General features: G+C 50.1%; 1 long non-coding RNA gene across 1 annotated transcript; it reads right to left on the bottom strand.

Moving 5' to 3' along the window:
• Positions 1 to 3,180: 3,180 nt before the first annotated feature.
• LOC123618385 (uncharacterized) lies at positions 3,181 to 23,085 on the bottom strand. The gene is made up of 3 exons (XR_006726821.2): positions 22,761 to 23,085; positions 10,055 to 10,127; positions 3,181 to 4,472 (listed from the first exon to the last, which is right to left on the bottom strand). It is a non-coding gene; the product is annotated as an uncharacterized LOC123618385 (long non-coding RNA).
• Between the last annotated feature and the right edge of the window lie 1,779 nt (positions 23,086 to 24,864).

Below are 24,864 nucleotides of genomic sequence, written 5' to 3'. Positions count from 1 at the left end.
TCTATAGAGGGTGAGTGCTGTGCTGTGGCAGATCGTGGGGCTGCCAACAATGAAGGGGACACCTGTGCAGCCCCACTGGGGGAGTGTCATGTGAACAGGGCCTCCTTGGGTGAAGACAGGACTGGGCGTTAGGCTGAGAGAAAGGGGAATTTGAAGGAAGCAAAGAGGTGTGCATGCAGGTAGCTGCTGGGGTGGGGCCCCTGGCTGGGTGTGGCAAAACATGTGGTCTCTTGGGTGAGACAGGGACTGAGACTGGTAGGTCGAGGCCGGATGGGAAGGGCCTTGCCTGCCAGCTCACTTTTCCCTGCTGGTGAACAAAGGGTTGGACATGTGATCCAAGTCAGTGGCTTTTCAAGGTTTCTTAACTGCGATCAGGAGGAAGACATACATTACATCACAACTTGGCACAACACACAAAACTGAAACAAGAGTTTCACAAGACAATTTACTCTTACTCTGCTATTTTCTCTTCTATTTTGTTATCATCATTATTATTAAATTCTGAGTGTGACTCACTAAATTAATTTCAAAAAAAATCCACCAGTCGGTCACAACCTGCAGTTTGAAAAACACTGATCCAAGAATCCTTCTTCAGCCCCAAGCCTAAGGGTCCACCATTGGCAATAAGACTCTTGATTCATAAAGAATTTTAACTTTTAGGATCCTAAGAGGTGGCCCTTCACTCCACAGCTACTTTAACTTGTAAAGCAGCCTAATAGGGTGGGGCAGGTCCACCAGCCTCCTGCCACATCCGTGTGCCCATCCCCCACATCAGGACCCCATGGCTGCAGTAAGCTTCCAGAGGGAGCTCCCAGGTGGGTCTGAGAGCCAAACAAGAAGGGAGGAGAGCAGCCTCAGGAGGTTTCCCCCTGCTTTCCCCTCTCTGCTCCCCCATTTGCCCCTCACCCCCAACCCCTGCTCCGAGAAGTCTCTGCTTGGCATCTAATTCCCTTGGCAAGCTGGCTTTGGATGCCAGGGGCCCAGGAGTGGGGTGGGGTACAATAGGGCCCAGTTGGGCTCTGCCCTCTGTTCCATCACCAGGGGCCAGTTCTCTCCTCTGTTCTCCTGCCTGCGCCACCCACCCTGCCTGCTGGCTGGCACCTTGGCTTAGCAGAAGGGGACAGTAGGGGCCAGAGCCCTTCCATCCATCCAAGCCTCTGTCCAAATTCCTCCTACATCTGCCCTCCTACGCTGTTGGTGGGAAAGTAAATTGGTGCAGCCACTGTGGAAAACAGTATGGTGATTTCTCAAAACACTAAAAATAGAACTACCATATGACCCAATAATTCTACTTTTGGATATATATATAAAAAAAAAACCAACTAATTCGAAAAGATAATGCACCCCAGTGTATTCATAGCAGCGTTATTTACCGTTGCCAAGATATGGAAGCAACCTAAGTGTCCATCAACAGATGACTGGATAAAGAAGAGGTGGTATATATGTACATTGGAATACTACTCAGCCATAAAAAAGAATGAAATCTTGCCATTTGCAGCAACATGGATGGAACAAGACATTATCATATAAAGTGAAGTAAATCAGCCAGAGAAGGACAAATACTATATTATATCATTTATGTGCAAAGTCTAAAAAAAATACAACAACCTAGTGAATATAACAAAAAAGAAGCAGACTCACAGATACAGAGAACAAACTAGTGGCTACCTAGCGAGACAGGGGAGTGGGGAGTGGCAGGATAGGGGTGGGGGATTAAGAGGTACAAACTATTAGGGGTGAAATAAGCTACAAGGATATATTGTACAGCACAGGGAAGATAGCCAATATTGTATAATAAATATAAGTGGAGTATAACCTTTAAAAATTGTGAATCACTATCCTGTATACCTATAATATATAATATTGTACATCAACTATATTTCAATTTAAAAAATTCCTCCTCCATCTGGGATCTCTGAGGCCTCTGGAGAGATGGGGGAAACCTGGCCCCAACTTGTAATCCTCAACTCTCAGAACACTGGAGCCAGAGGGGACCTTGAAAATGGCGTCCAACCCCCTTGTTTGATGGCTGTGGAACTGGAGGCCCAGGAACGGGCGGGGGTTAGTGTCAGAGTGAGTCTGGAAACCTGATCCCTGGCTCCAAATCCATGCTCTTTCTTTTCATTGTTCCATCTTGGGGGTCTGTGGAGAGACGAAGGGGCTTGGAGAAATATCCTGTCTGGCAGAAGCTGGGTGTGTGCTTGCCCAGACTCCAATCTGGGAGACCCAAGTCCTGGCTGCACCCAGCCACCCTCTTTCTGTGGACCCTGCCAGAGGCACTGCCTGAGGAACCAGGTGGGACCTGGTGAGCCCTGGAGCCCATCAGCTCTGTGCCTGAGCTGCTCTGCCCTCTCTTCTTGTGTGTGTGTATGTGTGTGCGCATGCACACCCTCCCCTTCCCCAAGATAAGAGGAGACCCTCTCTTCCTCCCTTCCCCCTACTCCCCTCCCCTCACTGCATGAGCTGCCTAGAGGAGGTCGAAGGGGGAGGGAGGATAAAGCCTGTGGGAACCTGTTTTCTCCCAGGAATTTACTGCTTCCCCGGGAGCCTCAGGATTAGGGTGGTGGCTTCTTGTCCTTTCTTTCTGGAGACACTGGATATGGCCTGAAATTCAGGCAGAGGGGCCCTCCCTCCCCAGCGTCTTCCTAGTTCCCGGGACCCCTGTATATGCTTTACCTTCTAAGTTCACTAAGCTTTTCCATGTGGGCATCTTGTCTCTAATGGGACCCACAGCTTCTTGGGGCTGAGGCCCCTCTGTGGGTTTGAGACCCTGTGTCTGCCATCAAGGGGCCTTACTGTAGGGAGGGATTTGGGTCTCTCCCAGGGGGAGTCAGTGCAGGTCCTGGATAAGTTCTGGGGCTCTGGTTGGAAAGTGCCTGGGTTCAAGTCCAGCCTCCTGCTGGCTGGCTGGGTGGCCTTGAGGATAGTGGATTTAACCTCTCTGGGCTCACAACAGGCATCTGTGGATTGAGGCTAGTTGTTATCACTTTGAAGAGTCATGAAGGAATCTGTGCTGGTGTCTGGCAGGCAGGTGCTAACTGTGGTTATAAGACATATTGCTCTCATATGACTCCTCTTTGCACTGTTGCAGAAAAACGTGTTACAGCTCAGTTGTGACAGCAACCTGGATCCGGGAGAGAGACCAAGCAGCACTCTGAGAGTTGGAGAACTCAGGTTTATTATGCCAGCAGGCCTAGAGGAGTTAACACTCCAAGCTCTGGACCCCATCTGTAGTTTTACACAGGCTTTTATAGGCTGCCAGTTTTATACTTTGCAACATCATATGCAAATAAGGTATAACAAAAATTGACTAATTAGGAACAAGCTTTGTAGAAATGGACCAGTCAGGAGGGAGAGAAATAACCAATCAAGAATGAGCTACATGCAAATAAAGTACTACAAATGGACCAATCAGGAGTTAGCTTAGGGAACCAATAGAATTTTAGGGGTAAGTTCCACTTTCCTAGAAGTAAGCCGTTTCAGAGGAAAAAAGTGAAATAGAGCTGCTGGGCCAAGGAACTGGATGGTGCTGGCAGGAGAGTAGTGGCCCTGCCTGGGAGTCCTGCCAGTCTTTTTTATGGGGCTTCCCACCTCAGCACAAGGACCCTGGAGAGGGGAGAAACCCAAACTATGCTGAGCGCTTCACCCATTATCCCCATTGCCTTACAGGGACCCGATGAGATAAACAGGCTCGTTGCCTCATTTCACAGACATAGAGGCTCAGAGAGCCAACTGACTTGCCTAAGGGCTGCATCCAGAAGGGAGGGAATCTAACTCACGGCTCACTGCCTACAGGGCTCTTGACTGTCCCTCTCATTTCCCACTGAACGGCCTTCCCACCAGATGGATCCCCAATCCCTGTGTCTTAGCGCTGCTCGCTCTACCAGAACACCTCAGGTTGGGGGGCCTAAACAGCAGACATTTATTCCTCTTGGTTCTGGAGGCTTGGACGTTCGGGTTCAGGCTGCCAGCGTGGTCAGATTCTCTGTGAAAGTCCTCTTCCTGGTTTACAGACAGCTGTCTTCTCTCTGTATCTTCCCAAGGGAGAGAGAGAGAGAAAGCTAGCTCTCTTCCTCTTCATTGAAGGGCACGAATCCATCCTGGGGGTGTCCTTCCCAAAGGCCCGACCTCCAAATACCAGCCCATTAGGACTCAACAGAGGAATTTAGGGGCACAAAAACATTCAGTCCATTTTACTCTTTTCTCAAGTTCCAACTCAAGATCTTTTCCGATTGAATAGTTCTGATTGCAGGCTAGCTCCTCCTTCTTGAGAAACTGTATAATATTGATTGGGCTTCTTCGATTTCAAGCCACAGAAACTAACTTTGAATAATTGAGCAGGAAAAACTGGGGGTGGCGGTGTTTACTGGCACACAACGGGCAGAGCTGCTGGAATGCGGGAGGGGCAGGATGCATGGATCGCCTCAGGATGCCAGTTTTCCCAGTCATTTCTGTGCCTTTGGCTGCTGGTCCTGAAAGAGATGGCTTTAAGGTTAGGAGTGTCTGAGTACCATCTCAGGGGTCCCACAGACGTGGATCCCCCACTTTCTCTTGGGTGCCTGACTCTGGGGACCACCTCTCCAGGCTCTCTCTCTGAGGGCCTCTCGTCAAAGTTCAGATTCTGGGAAATAGAGTCAGGTTGCCCAGCTTGAGTCACAGGCCTGCCCCTGGGTAGGAGGGGCAGGACCTTGGGATTGGCAGGCCTGCTGCTGTAACCAAATGTAATGGGGGAGGGGTGCATCCCCAAAGGAAGGGATTGCTGTGATCAGAGCAAGTAGGCAAATCAGATTTCCAGCCTGGGATTCTACCCGCTGGCCCTAGACCTGGCCTCCTTGGAAATCAATTTCCCTTTCCCTCTCCTTTCCAACCTCTTTCCCTTCTTCCCTGAAATATTTATTGAGTGGTTGCTCTGTTTCAGGCACACCACTGGGCCCTGGGAATAAGAAGATGAGTCAAACTCAGGGCCAGCCCCAGGGAACTCATCTAATCCAGAGCAGCATACACTGCTGATCAGCCATGTCGAGGCCAAGGCAGGCATTGCCAGTCGACTGCAGCACATTTTCCCACTCAGCTTCAAGATTCTGCTCTGCACAGAGCTCCTGGCTGCCAGTTCTCCTCAATTGGAGTTGATCCAAAATATGGAAGCTCTTTGCTGCACCCAGCCAAAAAGATTCCTCTTTCCCATAAGACTTCTGACATTTTAAAAACAGCAGACTTCCCCTAGGTTCACCACCAGGATCACTTCTCCTTGGGGACAGTGGCATTGGTGCCTTCAACTCCTGATCCTGGTCAGCTGTTGAGTCAGCTTCATGGCTGGGAGCTTGAGCACAGTTCCTATGGACAGAAGGACTGCATTTTAGTCCCATCCCTACCACTGCACCTTTCTGAGCATCCTTGGGTTTTGGATGAATCTTCTACGGCTCCTATAACAAGTTACCACATACTTAGTGGCTTAAAATAAGACAAATGTATTATCTTACAATTAATTCCAAAGGACAAGAGTCCAAAGTGACTCTTATGGAGCTAAAATAAAGATGTCAACAGGGTTGTGGTTTTTCCCGAGGCTCCAGATGAGAATCCATTTCCTTGCCTTTTCTGGCTTCCAAAGGCTGAACACACTCCTTGGCTGATAGCTTGGCCCTCTGTCTTCGAATCACATCGCTCCAACCTCTGTTTCCTTTCTGACTATTTGACTGGTATGATCTGAGTGTTTGTATCCCCACCCCCCAAAATTATATGTGGAAATCCTAATTCCCGAAGATAATGGCATTAGGAGATGGGGCATTATGGAAGGTGCTTAAGTCCCAAGGGTGGGGCCCTCATGAGTGAGGTTAGTGCACTTATAAAAGAGGATCCAGAGAGACCCCACTGCCCCCTCCGCTATGTGAAGATACAGTAAGAAGGTGCTGGTTATGAACAAGAAAGACAACCTTTACCAGAAAGTGACCGTGCTGGCACCTTAATCTTGGACTTCTGAACCCCTAGAAATGTGAGAAATAAATTTCTGTTGTTTATAAGCCACCCACTCAGTGGTATTTTGTCATAGCTGCCTGAATGGACAAGGACACTAACCTCTGCCTTCCTGTTAATAGTGCCTTTGTGATTCTACCAGGCCTACCTGGATAATCCAGAATAATCTTTTCATCTCAAGATCCTTTTCAAAATCATACCTGCAAAGGCCTTTTTGCCCTTTTTGCCCTAACAGTCATAGGCTCCAGAGATTGGAACATGGGCATCTTTGGGGGCCATTATTCTGTCTGCCGCAGGTTCCTTGCCCATAAAATGGGGGTATTGCTAACCTACTTCATAGACTTATGGGGAGGATTATGTGAGATGATGCTTGTGAAGCTCTGAACAGAGTGATCTATTGCTGCTGTAACAAATGATCATGAACTTGGCTTAAACCAGACATTTATGATCTTACAGTTCTAGAGGAAGTCTGAAGTCTGGTATAAGTCTCACTCAGTTAACATCAAGGGGTCGACAGGACTACATTCCTTCTGGAGGCTCTAAGGAAAATCCATTTCTTTGCCCTTTTCTATCTTCTAGAGGCTGCCCACATTCCTTGGCCCCTGGCCCCTTCCTCCATCTTCCAAGCCAGCAGTGTTGTCTCCCTGATTATTCTTCTGGTAACATCTCCCTCTGTCTTCTCTTCTGCTTCTCTCTTCCCCATTTAAGGACCCTTCTGATTACATTTTGGGCCCACCTGGATTATCCAGGATAGTCTCCCTATTTTAAGGTCAACTGATTAGCAACCTTAATTCCATCTGCAATTTTGCCATGTAACTATTCACAGGTTACAGGGATTACGAGGTGGCCATCTATGGGGGATCATTTTTCTGCCTACCACATCCTGGAAGGGGAAAGGTTTAACAGAGCTTGTCTTATTTTAATCTTCCTAACAACGATGGTGTGTGTGTGTGTGTGTGTGTGTGTGTGTGTGTGTGTGTTTGTGTGTGTGTGTGTGTGTTGTTAACCCATTTTACAGATGGGGAGATTGAGGTCAAGATTGCACCAATGTTAAGTGGTGGAGCTGAAATTTGAATCCAGACCTGTGTGACCCCACCTCATTGCACACAAACCTTTGAAACCCCCAAGATGCTATAGAAGAGTGAGTAGTGATTTCATTTATTTAACACATTTGTGGAGACTTCACTACAGGCAAAGCAAAATTCTCAGCGCTCTGGGAGGATATACATAGTCAATGAAGATGTGGGCTCTACCTCTAGAGGAATTTATAATATGTTGAGCGGGGGAGACCTCATAGACACACTCAAAAGCAGAGAGGAGTGTAGGGGAGAGGTGCGGTTGCTAATTAGGACCCAGGTGTGAGAAGACTGGTTTAGGCTCAAAGTCTGGCTCTGCCGCTTCCCAGGTGTATGTCCTGGAACAATGTGAGCCTCTATTTTCTCATCTGTAAAATGGGAATAACAATTTTAGCTGTTTCATAGATGGAATTGTCATGAGGACTAAGTTAATGTTTGTAAAGCATTAAGCAGGTGTCTGGAACATAGTAAGAACTCAATAAAGCAACTGTTGTTATTATTATTAGGACCCGGATTCTGATCAGGATTTACTAGTAAGACAGCAAGATGAATGGTGCTGGATGCCTGCAAATGGGATATTCTTTTGAGCAGGAGGTAAAAAGAGCCCTGAACAGAGAATCAAAAGACCACGTTTGGAGTTCTTGGTTGTTCCCCAATGATCAGGGAATCATGAGAAAGTCGTTTCTTTAGCAGTGCCTTGATTTCTCTGTTTTTAAGCAGGATAATACAGCCTGGGGCTTCTGGGTTGTGTGAGGCTCAGATGGGAATAGGTACATGAGAGCATTTTGCAGGTTGTAAGGAGTCTTCCAGATGTAAGACCCCATCCTCATCATTTTCCCAGGAGCCATCAGCAACGTAGGACCAGTGATTCTCGGGGAAACCAGATAATGCACAAGCCGGCGCTCCATAGACAGTAACTGTCCTGTTAACCCAGCAACACCCCAGCTGTGCACGATAGTGTTATCTGGGGCTGCAGGTGGGGCTCAGGGTCTGCATCAGAACCGGGACTTTTGACCCCTGGCCTAGCAAGTCGGCTGCCTGTCCAGCTGCCCCCTCCACTCCAGGGGTAGACTGAGCCGGCCACCCTCCGTCTCCCCCCTGGCCTGATGCAGGTCATCCTGAAACCTTACTTACAGGAGGGCTTTAGAGATTGGCTGATGCTGTGTTTTCTTTTTTTTCAATGTACCTGTCGGTAGCAAACCGTTCCTCCAAAAGACAGCATACTTGGAAACCCAACAGATAGTACATATGAATGTGGAAACTCCTCACTGTGGCCTCTGAGGCCCAGCTGACCTCCCCAGCCTCCTGTCTCCTTGTGCCCCATCCCCTACCCACCACCGGACACCCCACAGCCTTGAGACATAGAGCTTGTTTGCCTCAAGCCCACCCGTGTTCACTCCCCTTCCAGGCCTTTCCTTCTCTCTCCCCTGAGGCAGTGTGCCTAGTACTTAAAAGCAGGGACTCTGAAGTCCCAGTACTGGCCCCTGCACTTATCTGCTGTGTGTCCTTGGATAAGTTTCTTACCCTCTCTGAGCTTCAACCGGCTCATCTGTGATACGGGGATGTGATGATAGTCCAATGGTAGGGTTGTGTGAGGAGTAAATATACGTCTACGCGGCTGGCCCATAGCTGCACCTGACCCCTGGGACACATTCCCTGAGCTCCCTAGTTACTTCCCACGTGCCAGGGCTGCAGCACAGGTGTGGACCCTCGCAGAGTCCTTCTCTGATACCCCATGTCTCCCCAGCCCTGCTGTCACCCGTCAATAAATTCATTTGGAGAGCCTCCTCAGTGCCAGGACTGGGCATCATAGGGAGACTCACAGGACTCAGGCAGCGCCCTCCTCTGGGCAGCCCTGACGCCAGGAGCCCAGCCTGCAGGGTGGGAAGCCCCAAGAATTTGTTATCTAACATTCTAGAGCCCCCTTGGGCCTCAAGGGGTCTGGCCTCAGCCCGCAAGCCCCCAGCGGACCCTGCGCAGCCCTGAGTGGCCTGTGACAGTATACCTGGTCTGCACTGGAAGCCCAGGGACCTAGGGAGCCTGGGAGGGGTGTCTGGGTTCAGAGTTGGTTTTGCCTCTCCGGGTCTGTCCTTGGGCTGAGGGAGAATGGCCCCGGGCCTCTTGATTCAGGAATGTGGAGCATTTCTTACCACCACTAAGGAGGAAGGGGCCAGGCCTCCAAGCTCTAGAAGGATCCAATTGTTTGCTAAAACCACAGGCTAGGAGAGGTCTAAGGGTAAACGGAGGCCTGGGGGGCAGAGATCCTGGCTCTGATTACTCTGTGGGGGAGGAAAGGCCGGTCCCTAAAAAGGAAAGTTATCCACGGGGTGGAGGGGTGGACGGATGAAAGGAAGTCGGGAAGAGAACGCTCCTTCCCGCAACCACCGTGCTGGCTCCGCCCCCTCCCCGGCTCCTGGGGGTGTGATCCTCCCCACCCGTGCCCAGCCCTCTCACCTCCCAGCCCAGGCCCCTTCTCATCCCAGATCCCTATTCCATCATTTGCTCTATTCCCAGAATTTTGTCAAATGACTCATTTTAGGGCCCCTCTTGGCAGGATCTAGTCTCAGAGAATTTGTTCAGTAATTATCATGTGCCGGCATGGCACTTACTTGGCAACGCCGGGAGGGAGACAGTATGTCCCATGAGGGCTGTTCCTTATCTTCTGCTGTGTCCCCAGGGCCCAGCCCGGCTACAGGGCTGGTCAGATTGATTTGATCCAGCTTTTCCAGCACCTCTAGGCCCTCTGTCCCCCCGAGAAACCTCACCTTGTGTCCCAGAGCTCCAGGTCTCACCCGTCCCCTCCCCCCTCCCCCCCACCCCCCACTCCCCCTGTTTGCTCGACTGCCTGTGGGGTCTGCACTCCACCTCCAACCCACCCACAGCCAGCCTCCACGGAGACCTGGGCCTGACACTGACCTCAGCTGAGGGGCACCTGACCTAAACCATTCCTGGGCTGGCTCTCCTCTGCCTACCATGACCTCATTCTGAGTGATCATGCAAATACAGACCTCAGAGGCCAATTTCTCTTGGAGGGGCATCGTTCAGAGTTCAGTCAGAGAAACAGAACCAGTAGGCTACATCCTGTGGACAAAAAAAGTCACCTGTCATTTCAGTAAAGAGCAACGTTTGCCCACCATCAAGCCATCAGCCACAGCAGCCGCCCCCAAAGATGCACCCCGAGGGGAATTCAAGATGGAAAAAAACAGGACACTGGCCCTAGATAGTTAAGATGCGCAACAGAGGAATAATTTCAATGAACCCCACCTCTTGCATCTGCCCATACACAGATAAGCACTAAAATCATGAACTTGAGATGTCTGGGTTTTTTGTAATTAGCAGTAATCTTTTTTTTTTTTAATTTTATTTTATTGAGTTATAGTCAGTTTACAATGTTGTGTCAAACTCCAGTGTAGAGCACAATTTTTCAGTTATACATGAACATATGTATATTCATTGTCACATTCTTTTTCACCGTGAGCTACCACAAGATCTTGTATACATTTCCCTGTGCTATACAGTATAATCTTGTTTCTCTGTTCTATATATACCTGTCAATGTCTACAAATTTCAAACTCCCAGTCTGTCCCTTCCCACCCTCCTCCCCCCTGGCAACCACTCTATGTCTGTGAGTCTGTTTCTTAGCAATAATCTTCTCATGTTCGATTACATTTTTTTTTTTTTCAGCAAATACTCCCATATACCCTCGTTCTTCCCTCACCTCTTTGGAACAGTTTCTCAGAGCTACCTGAGAGGCTGTCTCCCGGGCGATGCAGTCTCAGTGAGGTGCCTGAATAAAACATAATTCTCAACTTTTAGATGGTGCATTTTTCCTTCAGTCGGCAATATTGAATGATGGATGGATTGGTTGTAAGGAGTTGGCTTATGCAGCTGTCGGGGCTGGCTAGACAAGCCTGCAATCTGCAAGGTGGGCCATCAGGAAGGGCCGGCAGAGCTCCTGGACCCAAAGAGGAATTTCTTTTGCCAGATCTTTAACTTGGTCACACCTGCAAGCTTCCTTCTGCCTTATAAGGCAGCGTGTTCACAGGCCTCTAGGATTAGGATGTGGCCATCTCTGGGAGGCCAACCGTCCACCTATTAAAGCCCCCAGGGACTACCACCCTTCCTGTTCGTTTATTCATTGCATCATTTTTCCACGCGTGGTCCACCTAAGGGCTTGGCCTGTGCTAAAAGTCAGGGACACAGAGGGAGGCAGCCTGCAGCCCTGCCCTCGAGGGAAGCCACGGTGGAGGCTGAGGCAGCCAGAGAAACAAATGATTGTGATACCAAGTCCAAACTTGTACTGCTTGCCACTTGACAGGCCAATAAGTCGAGGGGTGAATTGTTGGGGCCAGGAATAGTGACTTTATTCGGAAAGCCAGCAGACCTAGAAGATGACAGACTAGTGTCCCAAAGAACCATCTTGCCTAAGTTAGAATTCATGCTTATTTTATACTAAAAGGGAAGGGAGTAAAGTCAAACATTTCCTGGTTCCAGTCAGATTCCAGAGGGGATGTGTTCATTTATTCCTGCCTGCAGCCATTCACAGGTGGGCCTGGTCAGGATGTTTCCTGTGAGCTAAGCAAAGGTATTTTAGCTTAATGCTCATTACCTGAGAGGCAGGGTTTCCAGAGATGGGCCATTATGTATAATTTAAGCTTGTAGGCAACCTCCCTTTAGCGAGGATCTTGTAGCAAAAGCAAGAGGATACAAAGATTAAAGTAAAAGAAACAGATCCAATATGGAGTTAGATTTGTTCTTCCCTTTTACAATACATCATGGAGGTCAGGGTTCAAAGGACTTTGGTGACATGGTGGAGGGTAAGATCCGGGAAGAGAGGAAGGGAAGACTGGATGTATGGAAGGAGAAGGGAGTCTGTGGGGACAGGAGCTCTGCCGGGGTATAGGGAAACCATGGCTGGAAATGAGTGATATCCAGGAAGGGAGGGAACCGATTATATTAAACGTAGATCTACTGGGGAGTGGAATGCAAAATTCCCAAGGGTTCTTAAGAAAACAATGAAGACCTGAAGTGATTGTTGAGGGGAACCTCTTGTTGGTCCTTGGCCCGCAGGCCCCTCCTTCCACCCCTCCCACTCCCACCCGCTCCTTTTACATCAAGCGTTGGCGAGTGGGTAGCACCAGAGGCTGGGGTGCGTTTGCTCAGCTGTTCATCCCACAGACAGTGGCAGGAGAGAGGCCCAGCCAGGTCCTCCCTGCCAAAGGGCACACCTGAAGGTGGGGCGCTGCCCAGGGCCGCTGGGCTGGGCCTCATCCTATGCGTGGGGCCTGTAAAGGCCTCTCCTTTCCCCTGCCTTCTCTGAGGGCCCCCGGTCTCGCTTCCTCCAACTGCTAAGTATCAGAGATGCAAGAGAAAACCAGGGTGGCCTGTAAAAGCAGGATTCAGTCTCCAACCACTTAAAGCTGAGTGAATGGGGTCCTTTCCTCTTCTGTCACGTTAGAGTAATTCCCCACCCTCATTTCTGGCCCAAAGCCCAAGGGAGAAATCCTGCCCACAGTTACAAAACTCCAGTTACTTCAGCTGCTGCAGTTAACCACATCCGCAGCCCATTCGAGAAAAATCTCCGGAAAGCAGCGACAGTCTCTGCTTGTTCAACACAGGATCCCCAGTGTGTCTCTCAGGGTCTGACACGTGATGGGGGCACAACAAATATCCTTCCTTCCTTCCTTCCAGCATCGCACAGTAATCAGTCTACAGCGTGGCGGGTAGGTGCTAGGCTGAGGCTTAGGCCTTATACCTTTCTTCACTTGACAGCTGAGAAAAGGGAGACTCAGAGAGTTTAAGTGACTTGCCCAAGGTCACACAGCAGGTGACAGAATAGATATTTGGACCTAGTTCTTCCAGTTGACTTTTTCCACTTGACTCAAAGGAGAAGGGGTGACCTGTTGGGGAGGTGGTCAGAACAGCAGGAGACGAACTGGGACAAATGGGCCAGGGCAGGGTCACAATGAGCATCAAAGGTCAAGGGAAGGATTGGTGAGGGTATGGCCTTCATCTGGTGGGCCACAGGAAACAGATGTTTGTTCCTGGTAAAACTAAAGTAGTCTCAGGTAGAGGGCTTATCACAAGGACTCAGTTTTCTCACCTGAAAAATGGCATCAATATTTTGATAAATGTTAATAATCCCAGTGGAAAGCATTTGAGCCTTGGTGTGAAACCTATGGGTTAAAATCCCAGCCCTGCCCCTTCATGGTTGGGGGATGTTGGCAAATGATGAAATTATTTACCTTTTCTGAGCCTCGGTGTCCAGCTGGGGGAAATGGGGCTGATCACACTCATCTTGCAGGACCCTTGTGAGACTCAAAAGGGACAAGTTCTGTAAAGCACAGTACAAGCACCTGACTGTGGTAGCTGCTATTATTATTATTATTGTTATTATTATTGCCATTAGCCAGCCTTCTGGGGGCTAGCACTGAATCCGCTAGCCGGGGAGCTCCCAAGTATCTGCAAAGAACTTGGAGCCCTCTGCTTCTGGCTTCCTGAGTGTCTGGGCCTGTGCACAGAAGCTCAGCCTTAGAGCAGTCGCTGTTGACCCCTGTGATTCTCCTGCTGAGCAGCTTGAGCAAAACACTGGCTGGGAGACAGGAGACCTAGGGCCCAGCCCCGGCTCTGGCTCTGCCCTGACTTGCTGTGTGATCTTGCATGAGTCATTTCCCTCTCTGAGCCTCAAACAAGGGAGGTGATCTAAACCTTTCACAAAGAACCTTTCACTTCTTACCTTGGTAGCGGAGGCCTGGAAATGGAAACCCTGCACTAGGCACAAGCCCTGGTGCGTGCAGGGTCCCATTCAGAAGCAGGCCAGGGAATGGATGCCCACCAGGTCCAGGTGCCCGTTCGTGAAGCCCCCAGAGACTTAATGATAAGGAGGTCCCATGTCATACGGTGGGGGGTGGGGGGCTAGATTCAGCAAGTGAAAACAGCTTTTGTGTGCTAACATGAAATGCTCTCAAAGACATATTAAGGGACAAAGCAAAGTGAAGGATGATGTGGTTAACATGCGTCCCTGTATTAAAAAGGGGAGAGAAGAAGAGAGGAAGGACGTCTGTGGAAGCAACTAGAAGAAATACGGGATGCTTCTAGGGAGGGAGCCTGGGTGGCAGGACAGGAGAGAGGCAGACTTTTCACCGTGCCCCCTTCGTACCTTTTGAATGTTGTACCATGTGAATATTTTAGCCAGGCAAACAAATTAAATAAATAACAGAATCAGACAGTTTTGTCCTGACCCAGCTCCCCGCACCCTTAACCTCCTGCATTCTAGAAATACTCCAGGGCTTGTGTTGTCCTTATCAAAATTCCTTTAGGCCTTTGACTCCTGCTTCAGCCTGTCGGCAGCAGCCCGCCTGCCTGTGGGAGCGTGGTGAGTCACACCCACCCCCGGCCAGCTGCTTGCCATCTGCAGGCCTTCCTGGGGAAGAGCCCCTTCCAGCTGTGGTCCCCACCTCTGCAAAGACACTGGGACCCCTTTCATCTGGCTTTCTCCTGTCTCTCCCCTCAGACTGTGATACAAGTGAAGTCACCCTTCACCCTTTGTTGGGTGTGCCAGGTATTTTGCTAAGAACAATGAAAATCTCCTGACAAACCCAAAAGGGAGGGATTTCTAGAGGGGAGGAGTGTGCGGGTAGGGTAGGGGTAATTCTATAGGTATGTCTGGAGGGAGGGGACATCAGGGAAGGCTCCCTGGAGGAGGAGGTACCTTGAAAGAAAAGCACTTTTCTGAGCAAAGCCTGGGTCTTTGGGAATTAATCAGCAGCTCTTTAGTGAGCCCAATGATGTAGAGAGCTCAGCACTGAGTGCAGGGCTGAAGGCAGAACAAAGAGGAACAAACACAGGGGCCTTCCCTCAAAGAACTTACAGAGGGGAGAAAATTACACATCACAGAAGGCCACGGGAACAGCTCCAGCAGGCTGTGCTCATTACCATATTCAGAGGTACAGGCAAGGCTCCAGGGGCCCAGGGGATGGTTAGGAAGCTAGTGTGAGATGGGCCTTTACACATCCTTCTATCTCATTCTCACTTTTCAGGCGAGGTTTCAGGCCCAGAGAGAGACAGGGAATTGTCCAGGTCACACAGAAAGTCTGTGGCAAAGTCAGGACCAGACCCAGGGCCTGACTCCCAGCCCAGGGCTCCCTACACACCCACATTGCCTCCCGTAGGGCTGGGAGTTCCAGCCAGCATCGGGGAAGGTTTCCAGAAGCAGGGATTGCCAGGAACTCGGAGCCCAGGCAGTCCTTTGGCAGGTGGCACAGATGGGTGGCACTAAGTCCTGTTCCAGCAAGGGACCTGCCTACTTTGTAACCTGGGGTGACTCTGCCCCAGTCCGGCTCTGCTCACATCAGCCTGCAATCTGGAGAGGGGAGGGTCACCTGATAAAGGCTATCTCGCTGAGCCTCCCAGTGGAACCAGGTATAGGAATCATGCCTGTTTACAGGTCAGCAAATGAAGGTTTAGGGAAATGCAGGGACTTGCCCGAGTTCCCTAGGCAGTGACAACCCAGCCGTGGTTGTTCTGGTGCTATTTCCATGAGACTATTCTGCCAGCACTCAGGGGCCCACAACCTTCCCCCCACCGAAACATACCTGATTCTGACACGGAGCCTGAAACCCTACCATGAGCTCTCTTTTTTCCTGGTTAGCACAAACATCCCCTTAAAAGCAGCAGGTATCCCTGAAGGCATTATCAGCCATTTATACTTGAGTGTAAATTAATGCTCAGACCCTGAGATTAGAGCCGAAGACAGGGCCCTGCCCAAAATGACACACAACAGGTGAGGTGGGAGAGGTCCCTGGTCAGGGCTGCGCCTGGGGAATGACTGGGTAGAGTTTCCCACAAGCACCTGGGCCTTCGGCCCTGTGTCTGTCCAGGTGGCACTGTGCAGGGAGGTGCCCAAGGGTGGAGGCGCAGGGAGATGTGGAAGGAACACTGACTTTTCTCAGGTTCCAACCTGAGCTCTACCACCTCCTACCTGTGTGGTCTTAGGTGAGCCGCTCACCTCCCTGAGCATCACGAGGTCACCTGTGCAATGAAGATAACTACTGCTGTACTTACATCACAGGTGGGGGCATTGAGAAGATGCTCCATCCCAGGGTTCTCCAAGGTGCCCGAGCATTAGAATCCCCTGGAGGGCTCCTTAAAACCCAAAGGCCCCATCCCAGAGTTTCTGCTTTAGTTAGTCTGGGGAGGGGCGTAACTAAATAACTAACTAACTAACTAACTAACTAACTAACTAAGTAAGTGCCCTCACAAGTTCCCAGGTGGTTCTGACGCTGTTTGGGCTGGGACCACTCCTCTATAAAAGACCCCTAGGAAGCTAGGCAATCAGGGAGTGGGGTGGGTGGGTGCAGAGCTGAGCTTAAAAAAGGCACTAAATACAAACTTGCCATTTTGCAGTGATTTCATGCGCCTGTCCTCACAGTTGGACAGAAAGTGTGCCCAGAAGAAAAAGAAGAGGTGGCTACAGAGCAAGCGTCGGGGCTCAGGGCTCTGAGCTCGCTCCAATAACTTCCCCTTTAATCAGCCCTACCCACTCTGTTGTACTAGAGTGAGCAGGTCTTTTGCACCCACTTCATACACAAAGAAACAGGCTGGGAGAGGTTATTGTTGGGGGACATGGTGGGCCGGTGTGTGGGCAGTAAAAGAATTTACCAAAGACAAAGAGAAGTTTAAGAACAAAGCAAAGCTTAGTAGGTTCACTGCCGCAGGCAACAGCGGGCCACACAGAGAAGAGGTCCCTGTGTGAGCCCTGAGGATGAACATTTAAGGTGTTTTATTGGGGCAAGGGGCTGTGAGCACAGGGGTAGGGGGGCTGCATGATGAATTCCTGCACAGGTACCTAATTGCTTATAAGACTTGTCAGGGGCCCCTCTGGGGAATAGGACTTACGACTATGATAAGGGCAGGATGTGCCCTGAGGCCTGTCCACACAGGGTGCTGTCCACACAGCCATTTCCTGGGGGCGATTAGCTTTGTTAGGGTAAACCCAGGCATCAAGGGAAGGTGTTTTTATCTTGCAGAAACACATTTATTTGGAGGGTCCTAAAGTGGGGAGTGGGGTCAATCAGCCCCAGGCACATGGAGAGCCCTGGAGTGGGGGGTTTTGTGGCTTTAGAGCAGCTTCAGAGAGCGCCAGCTGGCTCCACAGTTACGTCACATGTTCAAGGTCACGCACCACGCTGCGAGGTAGAAATTGGAACCCAGCCCTCTGACTCTGACCCCTGGATGCTTTCTAACACACCACACCGCCTCTCCTAACGGTCACGCAGTGGGTGTAAAGACATGTTAAGAGCTGTACAAATTTGTGGGGATGGTTTTTCTCCACACAGCTGGCCCGGAAGCCCCCACCTCTGCAGAGAGGCCTCTGTCCCCTGCCCTGCCCCAATCCCTTGCCCTCCCAAGCCTCAGTCCTTGCCACCCTCGCCCCCCCCACCCCCAGCTCCTTGCCCTTATGTGTCCTTCTGTCTTCCGGGAAAGGGACTGTGGCCTTTGATGCTCCTCCTGCCCCCAGGACCTGGTGCACTGCCAGCACCCAGGAGGTGCTCAGGGAACTTGGGGTTCTCCTCTCCTGCTCCCCCAGCCCCAGCCCGGCCCAGGGCTCACCACCCTCCTGGTAAAGGCTGTCCTCAGAGTCCCTTAAAAGTGAGCTCCTCCATCCTGAGCCCCCCAGGAGCCCGCTCAGGCTGCCTGAGCAGAGCGAGTGGGAGGGAAGCTGCATCCTCCAAGGCCAGCTGACAGGGTCAGAGGGGAAACTGCATTTCCTGCTGGGCCCCTGGGGAGCCTTGTCTCTGTGCACAAGCTCCAGGGGAGGGGGGCAGGGAGGAGGAGGGAGGGGGCGGACAAGGGAAGAGAGAGGAAGGGGGCAGGGGGAACTGGGAGAGAAAGAAGGAGAAAGACAGGCAGAGAAGAGGTAGCAGAAGACTCGAGAGCATGAGATGCAGAGAGGAAGAGGCAAGAGAGAAAAGAGTCAGAGACAAAGGAGACAAGAGATGTGAGAAAAAGACAGACCTGGACAAGGAGAAACAGACAGGCAGACAACAGCTAGAGAGAAATAGAACAGGTTGGCTTGGCCCAGAGAAAACACTTGAGTTTCCCACACTCCGTGGATTTTCTGTTGGGTTTTCTGTGTGTCTGTGCTGTGAGGCTTCAGGCCTGAGGTCTGCACTACATCAAATTGACCAATAAAGATTGCTGTCGCTGTCATGGCCACTGATGACCTGGTTGGTACCAGCTCACCCACAGAGCCTGGAGGAAGTTTCCTGGGCACCAGGGGGAGTGGTCAGCTCCCAGCAAGTCACGGGGGAAAAGTCCCCTGGGGCTTTGACTTGTAACAGACTCTTGGGAGAGCCCTTGTCCACCTTCCCCTAAGCACATGCAGAAATTCTTTTTTTTTTTTTTTCCATTACAATTGATTACAAGATACTGAATACCATTCCCTGTATTACACAGTAGGACCTTGTTGTTTATCTATTCTGTATATAGTAGTTAGTATCTGCTAATTCCAAACTCCTAATTTATCCCTAACCCTCCACCCCTTCTCCTTTTGGTACCCATATGTTTGTTTTCTATATCTGTGGGTCTCTTTTTGTTTTGTAAATAAGTTCATTTGTATCATTTTTTGGATTCTTTAGGGTCTCAATGCCTCTGGGACAGGGACATTTCTCAAGGGGGCGTGGAAGAGTGTAAACCACCCATTCAGGCTTTATAGTGGAAAGAATCTGGGCTTTGAGACCAAGCCAACCTGGGTTCAAATCCAGACTCTAATATCTACTTGCTGGGTGACCTCAGGCAAATGACCACCCCTCTCTGAGCTTTGCGACTCCCCAATGTGATTGAGCTCCCCAAAGAGCTATTGCTCACATCCCTGCACTCACATCCCTCGCAGGAGCTCTTGGGGGTTTCATGCCTCCTTCCACAGGCAAAAACAACTCCATGAGAACTGAGTGAGTCATGAGATTTTACAGAAGATGGGGCGATAAAGGGGAGTTACAGTGCATGGGGGGCAGGAAATTGAACAAAAGTGCTCATTAGTCCTCCTGATTCTCCCCATAAGACCCTCTCTGGCCTTGGCAGATGGGCCTCCTTCCCTGGAGCTGTTTCATCATGTGGTTTGGGTTTGCTTTCTTTCTGAGTAGTCTCACACCTGACTCTTGTTGCCCATTCCTGGTTCTGCACCTTTTTATTATAGCTGCTGTATAATATTATATAAGTTACAGGTGAACAACATATGATTCAGAATTTTTAAAGTTATACTCCATTTATAGTTATTATAAAATGTTGGCAATATTCCCTGTGCTGTATCATATATCCATGTAGCTTATTTTATGCCTGGTAATTCGTACCTCCACTAGCCCTGTATTGACTCTCCCCGCCCACAGGTAACCAATAGTTTGTTCTCTGTATCTGTGAGTCTACTTCTTTTTCATTATATTCACTGTTGGTTGTATTTTTTAGATTCCATGTATAAGAGATATCACACAGGATTTGTCTTTGTCTGACTTATTTCACTAAGCATGACGTAACCTTCTTAATAGCATTTAGTCCAGTGGTTCTCAAAACTGTGGTCCCACGACTTGCAGTTAAAAACTTGTTAGCAATACTGGGAATTTGTTAGAAATACAGATTCCTGGGGCCATCAGAGACCTCCTGAACCAGAAACAGTGAAGGTGGGGCCTGGCTGTCTGTGTCCAGCAAGCCTTCCAGGGGATTCTGTGGCTGGCTCAAGTTTGAGAACCACTGTTCTGGTAAACTCCCTTTCAAGGCAGCGTGGATCCCACTGTTTGCAACTGAGTCCCCTGACTGAACTGTATCTCTAAAGCCCTGAGGAGTTACGAGGATGGCCTATTTGGAAGTTCCAGACATACAAGTAGTGCCCAGACCTCTTTGCCTCACAATCTCATAATCAGGTACATTCTGTCACCTTTGCCATATTTGGCTGGTTAGAGGCAAATCACAGCCCCACCCACACTCAAGGGGAGGGGACGAGCCAAGGATGTGACCCTCAGGAGGTGGGCTCGTGGGGCTGTCCTGGGGTTCAGCCACCACAGACAGCCTGAGCAGGATCTGGAGTCCGGATCCAACTTAAATGAGCAGAGGACAAGCAGGAGGGGAGCACACATGTGGACCTCAAAATTGGTCCCCATAGGAAAGTCATCTGCGTCTTATGTCTTAAGGTCTTGAGGGTAAGAAATCACATCTTGTTATTTGTGACTTTCCTCAGGGCCCAGCCCAGCGCCTGGTGTGTACTTTGTTGGATTGAATTGTTGAACCAGGTGACATATTCGAGCTCTCATTCATTCATTCACTCACTCATTACATCAGCAAGCATTTCCTGAGCCTCTCCCAGGCGGCAGGCCCTGTGCCGGGCGCTAGGACACCATGTGGAGTAAGGACAGGGCTTTGTCCTCACTGGGATGATAACTCGCAGCTGAACAGTAGGAGCGTCCCTGGCCTCTAAAGCCCTTTCGAGTATCCCGTCCTGCGAAGTTCAGTAGGACAAAGACTCTGACATGAGGCCGCTCTACAAGTCAGTAGGTGGACTCCCTTCTCAGTGCTCTCCCCGAGGACTGCGTGGCCTGGCACACATTAGGCCCTAGCCTCAGGGCACCGCCTGGGGCGCCTTTGTCTGGCTCAGAGTTTTGGGGGTGCCCTGCAGTGGCCCCCAGCAGAGCTGGTGTGTCCTCCTTGCAGAAGGCACTTGGGGCCCTGGGAGCTGGGGAAGGGCCTGATGTGAGTCCTCTGCCTTCACCACAGGCCTGATAAGAAAGTGACCACGATCCTTTTTGGGTCACTTTCTTGGTCAAAAGAGGAACATAGAGTTGAGTGAAAAGGGAAGATATGAAGAGAACTGCCCCGGGGTGACTTGGCCAGCACAGAGGACCGGACAGCGGGTTAGCATCCCAGGGCCCCGCCTCCTGCCGTGCTGGTTCCTGAGGTCCCGCTCGGCTGTGCTCTCATGTGTCCTTCCTTCCCTTTCAAAATATGTTTCTCGCTCAAGGTCCACATGAAGGTCCACCTCTCCAGGTAGGTCCCATGTGGCCTGGCTCTCACTGACCACCCCCACCCCGACTCCTGGGGCCACAGCTGTTATTTGTTTTGTGTTTGGGGAATTCTAACTTGGGTGGAAGCAGACACAGATCCTGAGATGAAGATATGAATACAAATTGGTTACCTGGAGATGTTCCCAGACACCTTAGGTGAGGGGCTGAGAAATGAGACAGGGAAGGCGAGACAATGGATAAAGCATGTGCTATCAAGCCCGTTTCCACTGCAGGCGGCTGGGGACCTCCGGGAGCCAGTGCAGAACCCACATCTCCCAGTCATTCTGCCCAAGGGATAGGGGCGCTCGGCTGTTTAACTACCAACACCCTGCAGAAAGCATTTGCTTCTCAGCACTTCCGGTCTTCCCCTGGGCCCAGGGGGAGCCTTCCATCAGAGTGTTACAGGTAGTAAGTCCCACTGGGGTTCACAATCTTGGGGTTCTAACTGTGCCTGCGTCAGTGTTGAAACAAAGGATTTCCCCGTTAAACAGAAAACTTTGAAAGCCTGTGATGTAAACCAAAACCCCCATTTCACAGATGGGCCAGTTGAGTCCTAGAGATGGCAGGGGATTAGCCTCAGGCAAGGGAAGGAAAGAGCCAGGACTAGAACCCAGACACCACGTCTCCGGTCTGGAAGTCCAGCACTCTTTGCTTTTTTTAAACTTTGAATTTTGAAATAATTACAAATTCACGCAGCCTCCCCCCATGCTAGCATCTTGCATAACTAGAGGGTAATAGCAAGATCAGGAAACTGACATTAGAACAATCCACAGAGCTTATTCAGATTTGACCTGTTACACACACATTCATGTGTGTGTGTCTGTGCGTAGTTTTATGCAATTTTATCACGCACATACCTTCATGTAACCAGCACTGCAATCAAGAGACTTGACTGTGCCATCACCGCAGGACACTCCTTTACAGCCACCCCCACTGTCCATTCCTAACCCCGGCAGCCTCTCTGCCCCAGCTCTAGAACGATGTGCCTTCACAGGTGTTATATAAACGGAATCATGCAGCGTGTATCCTTTTGAAATGGGCTTTTTTTCCACTCAGAATACTTTTCTCAAGGTTTAACCAAGTTGTATATATCCATAGTTCATCTCTTTTTCTTTTTTTTTTTAAATGGAGGTACTGGAGGTTGAACCCAGGACCTCGTGCATGCTAAGCATGTGCTCTACCCTCCATAGTTTCTCTCTTTTTATTGCCGTGTAGTATTCCACTGTATGGATGGACCATAGTTTGTTTAACCATTCATCCATTGAAGGACATTTGGCCATTTTTTGGCAATTATGAATAACGTTGCTGCTACGAATATTCATATATAAGCTTCTGCCTTGTGGGAGGCAGAATAAAGGTCCCCAAAGATGCCCATGTTCTAATCCCTGGAACCTGTTACTTTACATGACAAGAGGGACTTTACAGATGTGATGAAGTTAAGGGCCTGTGTCACTGAAGTTTTATCTGGGCACATGGCTGCCCAGGTACAGACTACATTTCCCAGACTCCCTTGCAGCTGCTCATGGCCATGTGGCTGGGTTAAGGCCAATAGATGTGATTGGAAGTGACGCGTGCACCTTCTGAGTGGGCATCTGTTTTAGTTATCCAGTACTGAGTAACAGATTGCCCCCAAACTTAGTAGCATAACACAAGAGTAGACACTTACTGTCTCACATAGTTCCAGTGGTCAGGAGTCTGGTGATGGCTTAGCTGAGTGGTCCTGGATCGGTATCTCTTATGAAGCTGCTGTCAAGATGTTGGCTAGGTCTGCAGTTATTTGCAAGCTTGACTGGGGCTGGGGGATCTACTTACAAGATGCATCCTTCACATGGTGGGCAAGTTCATGCTGGCTGTTGGTGGGAGGCCTCAGTTCCTCACCATGCAGACCTCTCCACAGGACCACTTGATTTAGTATCCTCAAGACACAGCAGCTGGCCTGTCCCAGAGCAAGTGATCTGAGAGACAGCCAGGTGGAAGTTGCGATGTCTTTTAAGACCTCGCCTCAGAAGTCACACTCTGTGTTTCCAAAATATCCTATTGGTTACACAGGTCATCCCTACTCAGTGTGGGAGGGGATTACCCACGGGCAGGAATAACAGGAGGCAGGAATCATGATGACAATCTTGGAGTCTGGCAACCACATGCCCTTAAAAGGAAAAGAATGTGACAGGCCCTTCCCTCTGCCTCTCTTCCCTCTGCCTGGAATGGCAAGGGAATTGCCCCATTGCGGCTGGAGGCATGTGAATAAGGGTGAGCCCCAAAAGGTGGCTGAGCAACAAAGTAGAAGGAGCCTGGGTGCCCGCCCTGGACCACCTCCCAGGACCAGAAATGCATCTCTGCTTTATTGAAGCAATGGTGTTTTCCACACTGTTACAGCAGCCTAGTCTGTCCTCTAGCTAATACGGCCCCTGTGCTGACACAGCGAGCTTTGTATCCCCAGCCTCTCAGCTCCTTGACTTCCAGGTGGTTAGGTGAGGGGGAGACAGTGGCTGGATTCCATCAGCTTCTGCTCCTGACCCTCCCATCACTCGGGTCCTGGCGGTCTAGGAAATAAGATGAGCAACCGAATCTGAGCCCCATCCCTTCACTCCCACCTGCCCCATTCCTTTCCCCGCTCAAAGGATGGGCTTAAAGCATCATTCCTTTCCTTTAAAGCTTCTTTAAAGCATAGGATTTTAAACTGGCCTGGAGACAGAGCCCATGGACCAGGGGCATCACTCTGTAAACAGGTCTCTGCTTTCTTATGTAGCCCTGGCTGTCTGTTTAGATGCATTTGGCAGTCTAGAAAGTTCTTTCCCACCACTAATCCATTTTATCCTTTGAACCTGAAAACAACCCTGTAAGTCCCATTTTGCAGGTGAGAAAAATGAGGCTCCAACAGAGCCAGAAGGGACAGAGAGGGGCGGAGGCATGGGGCGGACGGCCTCCTCTTCTCCCCTGGACATTTGTGTTTTCCCTCATCACAGCCTCATCGCTCTGCCCAGTGTCTGCAGGCCCCTTGAGGGCGGGGGTGGGTCTGGCTTGTCACTGTGTCTTCAGTGCTTCCATGGGAGTTTGCTGCTTGAAAGAGTGAGGGTATGTGATACCTAAGTCACAAGAGGGTCCTTTAGGAGCCAGAAAAGTGAGGCCATAGGAAGGCCAGGCTGACTACCTCTTACTATGCTCCTGGCCCTCATACATGCCAAGCCTGGACCTTAGAGAAGCCTTCCAAAGCCAGCGTTCGCTCTGTGCTGACTGTGTGCTGGACAATGAGGTATGCACTGTTACTGTCCCCACTTCACAGATGAGGAAACTGAGGCTTTCAGCAGAAAAGCATCTCTCAGACCCCAGACAGGACAGTTGGCAGTTTTGTGCAGGCTCCACCGGGAGACGTTTGATCCAAATAATTCAGAAGTATGCGGCTTCCATTTAATTCCAAATTTTAAAAATAATAATACGTGAGAAAGATCCACTTGGTCCAACCACTCAGCAGCAAATGTTCTGTTCCCCTTTGACACTGGAGTTTATCTGTGCAGCTTCTGCCAGAGTCTTGTGTGATCTCACTAGAGCCCGTGTCTTCTAGATGAACAGAGGACCGTCGGCAACCCAGTGGCTTTTCTTCGGCTCCGTGGGAAAACCCACTCCTTTGCACGCCTCCAGCTGTGTCTGGGCCTCCCTAAGGAATTTCCCCTTGGGCAGTGACTTCTGAGAGTTTAGTAAACAGCTCTTTCTGTTTTGCTTACTCATGACCACCTCTCCCCTCCCCAGGGGTCAAGCTTGGGTTCAGGAGG

The sequence above is a fragment of the Camelus bactrianus genome, chromosome 12, assembly GCF_048773025.1.
Source record: "Camelus bactrianus isolate YW-2024 breed Bactrian camel chromosome 12, ASM4877302v1, whole genome shotgun sequence".
Taxonomy (NCBI): Eukaryota; Metazoa; Chordata; class Mammalia; order Artiodactyla; family Camelidae; genus Camelus; species Camelus bactrianus.
The sequence above is the reverse complement of the archived record's forward strand: the minus strand, read 5'-3'. Positions and strand labels throughout refer to the sequence as shown.